This window comes from Sparus aurata, chromosome 20 (genome assembly GCF_900880675.1).
Source record: "Sparus aurata chromosome 20, fSpaAur1.1, whole genome shotgun sequence".
Lineage (NCBI taxonomy): Eukaryota > Metazoa > Chordata > Actinopteri > Spariformes > Sparidae > Sparus > Sparus aurata.
Genome location: NC_044206.1, coordinates 11,741,578 through 11,747,577, shown reverse-complemented (window position 1 = coordinate 11,747,577; position 6,000 = coordinate 11,741,578). Strand labels below are relative to the sequence as shown.

Genomic DNA, 6,000 nt, shown 5'->3' with positions numbered 1-6,000 from the left:
CCAAAAAACAGCTTGTTCATTAATTTATGGAAAAAAATTAATATTTCTGCGTTCGTATCATTCCCTCATTCACATTGTAAATTATAATTCTGACTCGGAATTTCTTCTCCCAAACTACATAGTGCCCCTTTAAGTCACATTATGAATGCATGACTTTTTATTGCTACTTTGACTTCAGTGAATACTGTATGTGAGCACCTCTAATTTTAGTCCAGCGCGTAAGAGCTGTAATAAAAATGATGAAAAGCTGTCCTGATGCCACGCATCACCTGAGCGGACCACTGAGCACATCTGGAGAGAGCAGGACGTCCACTGGTTTCTGTCGAGGACTGGCCCCCAGAAGGAAAGGGGCGGGGTCAGGGCTGGTGTTGGATTTCACAGCCAGAGAACGTGACTGCAATGGTTGCCTTCGCGAGAGCCGTGCCAAACTTGCCTGCTCTGTGAAAAAAAAGCGGCTCTCCGTCTCTCACCTACCGCGTTTTTTTTTATTGACGAGGGCACGGGGAAAGAAAGAGGGGGGGAGGGGGGCTTAATGCCACTCAGCCCTCGTGAGAGCCACCGTTTGCAGATCCGAGAGTCGACAGAAAACTTTGAAAAGAGTCGCCGCCGCGGTGAAATACAGCTGCGCGGCTCAACTTCCAGCAGCAGCAGCAGCAGCAACAGCAACAGCAGCCCGAGGGGGCCGGGAGGAGGAGTCAACAGGTCCCAGGTACTACCATCCACTTGTCATTGACAGCTTGTCAACATTTGACAGCATGCGTCCAGGTGTCAGCCTCTGCCGGGGGTTAACCGTGTAGCTTAACTGTTGCACCTGGAGGACCATGAATGCGTCATGCACGGCTACGGTTGATGTGCGATGTGTGACAGGTTTTTTTGGTTTTTGGAAAAATAGAAAAGACAAGAAAAGAAAACGCCGTTCACTGTCTGAAATAGCTGGACAGAACGACCGGAGTCCGAGGCTGCCCGTCGAGTTTTGCTAATCCGCGGCGGCCGAAACGAACAAGAAGTAGAACTGTGTTTGTCCTGGCGACATTGGCGTACATTTAGTGTATACGACGTCCGCCCGGGCAGCTAGCATACGAAGCTAACGCTCCCCTGCTCCTCGGCGGGGCTCGTAGAGACCTGGTGTGGTGTGTGTGTGTGTGTGTGTATGGGGGGGACGTGTTTGAGCGCTGACAGTTTTCTAGAGTCGGTTAGCAGAGCCAGCCTGCTTACCATCCTGTTGGTCACATCAGAAAAGTGTCGATATGTGGGGTAGAAATCATTAATTTCACTCTGTGTGTGTGTGCGTGTACCCAGTCCGATTTTGCTCTCGCAACGGAATGTGGAGAGTCGTTTTGCACATTTCGGCCAATGTTGCCTCGCAGTGGGCTGTTTAAGGCTTCAGGGTGAACTTTGCTCGAGTGCACTGGTGTACTTGGCCGTTGATAGCGATCATACCCCAGGAGCACACTTCCTCTCCTCGGTGTGCTGTGAATGGATGAGCAGGTACGAGCTCGCACAGGGGCGACCACAGCCTGCATTCCTTTTGGCGTGCTCCAATGTACAGAGCTGGAGCACTCCATGACACACATGCATCCCCTCTGAAAAAAAAAAAAGAAAAATGAAACGCCACTGCGAACTGACAGACATCTAACCTAATTTGTTAACACCCCTGATTATCCTCTGCCAACATAATGTGGCAGTTTTGAGGTGTCTGGATGCCAGCTGAAACGAAATGTCAGGACTGTGTTATAACAGTGGAGGAACATACCCTGCAGCATCAGAAACCTGCAGTGTTAGTGTGCAAGACTGTCATGTAGAACCGCAGATTACACTGCTTATTACCCTCCATTTAAGGCTGTAACAAGTACTTTCAAGATGCCTCCTTTTAATCTGAGTAATCCGGGCACTTTATGCATTTGGCACGGCCTGATTTGTTGAATGATTTTTTTTTTTATTTTTATGATGCCACAGATTTATGAGGCCTGCGCTCGGCTTCTCTCGTATGCATGCGGCACACTGACTTTCCTGCGGGGTGGGGCAGAGAGAGAAGAGGATGCCCTTTTCCTGTGACAACCTGTGACATTCAGAGCGAGATGCAGCGGACGGCCGAGGCACTCTGTGGGAAATCTGGCGTGTCTGAGGGTTTTCCCACCCTGTCAGCCTCCTCTGTTGGTGTGATTCACAGTTAAATGTTGTGCCACCGCCATAATTGGGATGGCTTGGGTTAAACGCAAGATTGTTTATGTGCCCGCTAAACTGTCACATATGATAACGATTTTGATCATAACCTTTAGACGGTTGTTGTAATTGTTTTAATCCGCTGTCTAGCCGTCTTATGATACCAAATCCCACCTCCTGCTCATTATTGAATTCTAAAAATACAGTTCCTGTCCTAGTGGCAGGAATGAGGCTATATCAAAGGTATGATGTTGACATTCACAAGTAATTCTCATGTTTTAACCCTTCAGATCCAGTTGGAAAGTGTGGCCGTAAAGCAAGCAGCTCCGGCAACACTTTTGTCTCATGCTTCCTCGTTTCTGCAGATGTGAAAACTTTTTAAATTACAATTTTAAAATGAATTCAGTTGAGGGTTTATTATATGTCAAACTGCTCAGTGATGTACTGTAAAATCAATAAATAAATGCAGTGGTGTCCTATTACATAACACAAGGCGCAAGTTTTTTGTGATACTGTCAACCCTCTCCGACAAGCGCCAACGGGAAGTCGCTTCTCTCCTCGTGTGAACCGTGCCACTTAAAGGCCTTGCACGCCTCAGTTTCACATGGTACTGAATGTGTCATCGTTGTTGAGGCAGTGGCACACTCACTTTGTCGTCGTCTCCTCCAAACACACACACACACACACACACACACACACACACACACACACACACACCGTCACCACGTCCCTCTTCTTCCTCTGCAGATTGTAAAGTCAAGTGTGAATGACACTGGAGAGGAAATTTTTGTCAGCTTTGTTGCCTAAAAACACAGCAGCGGTGAGTCAGTAGCTCCTAGCTCAAACAGTTGTATTTATCATGTTTGATCGCAGTTTCTTTTGCTCATCATCTGTGGAACGAATTACGCTACCAGATGAAAGATAATGAGTTATTAAAAGTTGGTTGGATTGTTCGCATTAGAGACATTTTTGTGGCGCTTATGTCTGTTCAGCGATGATTCGTTGAAAGGAGCACCGGCTTTTTTTTCTGAATTTAAGAATGTGAGTGATTTGTTTTCATATTGAGTGGGTGCAGTGCAGCTTTCCACCCGATTGTGATCGATGGTTTCACCCATGCAGCTCAGTAGGTCACCAAATCATTGAAATAGGCACATCGGTTTGATTTCAGTCACAAGATTGATAAACCATAAGAAATAGGCGGTGTAAATGCAGATTTGGCAAAGTGAGGAGGAAATATTTCGAGAGAGGATTTTAGAGATGCACTCTTGGCGTAATTAACTTTGTCTTTAAAAATAGCACACAATGATGGTTGACGAAATGAAATAAAACATTTTTTCGGAGAACAAGAAAGGCACATTTGGACTTAAATTAAGCAGTTCTTTTTATCAACTGTTAAATGGGGTCGCTGTTGTAGCTGGAAGGCCAAATATTTAAACAGGATTATTTAATTTTTCTCAAAAAAGGTGGTAGTGTGTTCAAGAACTTCCATTATATTATCAAACTAAAGACGCAGATGGGTTTGAAAAAAGGGGCCACAAATGAGACAACAACAAACCTTAGGGACTTATGCGTGGAGCAGGAACAAAAACGCTTGAATCAAATTAAAAAGCCTTTTATTCAATACTTGGCTACTTATGAAATAAAACACTGGCTAGTTTCAACCCTGAAGTTCCTCATCAGGGTACAAATTTCTGATGAAGACCGTTTAAGTGTATTTTTTCTTCTCATGTCCCTTTTCTTCAGGAGAACCTTCAGTTCGATCAAAGAGCTGTTCCTTTATTTTTTTATTTTCATCTCCGCCCAATTCTTAGCTACAAGTATCAGCATTCATTGTACTTTTGCTCCAGACTGCACTCAGCTGAAGTACATATTTTTACAGCAAACTTTAGTGTTAGTGTTTACCTGTTAGCTCCATTAGCCAAAAACACTGACACCGGGACTCGCTGCCCACTAGATGCTAACAGCGAACGGCTAACTAACTCTCCTCCTGTTGATTCCAACACAGATTTGTTATTTAGGATGAAGCAATATGGGATATAAAGTAGGGTAGGTCCCTGCTGAGTTTACAGCAGCCTTTTAGGATATTAACTCTTTATATTTTTTCATAGGTTTAGATCTCAGAAGCCACCAAGTGCTAGTTACTATAGTATCAACATGAAATGATTTGCTCTGTTGTAGGTGCTTGGATCAGTTTGTCATGCAAAAACATACAGTAACCGGTGCCATAGTGCCGTGGTGTTTAGGTGCCCAACCCTTTTAGCGTTGCAGGTGGTTTAGTGTGTTTTGTTCTGTGGTGGTCTACACACAGCCCTGAAACAGCAGCCTGCTTCCCTGTTGTTGACAAGTCAGGCTGACCCACGAGGCCATGGCTGTGCAGCATAAAGTCATCAGGCACTGACAGATGAGACATGCTCCCCACAATGGCAGGGCACCCTGGAGATGTCACCTAGCGCTTGCCTAACGGTAAACACCTCTACCCAGGCCCACCCACATGCTGTCAGACTTGACTGCTAGTAACTCTGTTTGTGGAGTAGGAAGAAATGAATAACCACATTGCAGTGCACTGCAGTTTCACTCACTGTAAATAGGAAAAAACGGTGAGCTAGGATTCTAGAATTTGTTTTGATTTGCACATGTGGAGTGATGTCGCCATTCAGATTAATTCAGTTTGGGTTTTTAGAGAAGCAGTTACTTCTGCAAATGGAGTCCACTGGAACCAAGCAGTGTAGCTTACGCTAATAAAATCAACCTTGACCTAAATGAAACAGGCCCCGACTCTGTCAGAATAAGTAGAAATAAATTGGGATATTACAGTGGTTTGGCTGTGGTGCCCAATGACGTAGTCATTGCCTTAGGGACTGGGGAGAGTGTGGGAAAAGCAGGAGAGAAGAAGGGTGGGAGCCGATACCAGGAGAGTGTAGCTGAAGCCGAGTGGGATTTTTCATTTTTTTTCGGAGGGGGAGTTCAGGAGCTGCTGTGATGTCGGGATGTGGGAGCTCCACTCATGTAGGCCGGCAGCAGTTAGACGGGCCCGCTTTCGCATACTGATTCTTCTTTCTTCTGCTTTCCACATAGCTCACTGGACTGCCCGGCACTGCCAGCCTCACAAGGGTTAACATCCCCCCTTCTTTCACACCGCCTCCTTTTATTCTTCTTTTTATGGCTTTGATGGTATTAAATAATCTTTACGTGTCAGAGTGCACAGCTCCCAGTGTTCATGTCGGGAGAGCGAGAGAGCAATTAGGTCAGAGTGGTAGAATAACTTGGTTTCATCCCAGCCTTAAAGCGGCAGGGTACCTCACTTCAACTTGCGCTTTATATTCACCTCAAACCTTCAGAGTGAGATTTTCAAAGAGGTCCAAGGCCAGCGGGGTTATCAAAGCACTCTGAAAGCGAATGTTGTATCTCTCTGTTGTATAGTCTCATGATAAAATGTCCCAGAACGGCTCATCGGTTGTGATATTTTAGGTTCCTCACTATGTTAATTTTGCCTGAAGAATCAGGCCACGTTTGTCTCCTTTCTTCCTAATGAGGCTGAGCTAAAGACCCATATAACCTATTATCCTGGTTATTGATTTGGAATGTGTTTCACGCTATGGGTTGTTTTGGTAGACCTTGAAATCATCGACATGTTTATCTGTTGTGCTGCTTTTTTTAGACAGACATCTTCAGGACATGCAGAAAACAATAATAAATTGAAAGCCTTGTGTTTCTGTTTGACTTGTTCTCACATGATCTGTGTTGTGAAGTTTCCCATTGCCTGCTGTCCCATGTTCGAGATTGCGTTTCTACCATTTGGCATGGGAATGTTCTGGCCCGTGTCACCCGGTTTCATTG

The 6,000-nt window shown here is 45.2% G+C and overlaps 1 protein-coding gene across 2 annotated transcripts in view; it reads left to right on the top strand.

Annotated features, from left to right (window-relative positions):
- The first annotated feature begins 340 nt into the window (after positions 1-340).
- raraa (retinoic acid receptor, alpha a) overlaps positions 341-6,000 on the top strand; it is a 149,044-nt gene continuing 143,384 nt past the window's right edge. The window contains exon 1 of one of the 2 annotated variants that reach the window (XM_030400692.1): positions 341-709. The gene's annotated coding sequence lies outside the window, so the exon portion shown is untranslated. The remainder of the gene's footprint in view (positions 710-6,000) is intronic. The other variant, XM_030400690.1, reaches the window with a different exon arrangement.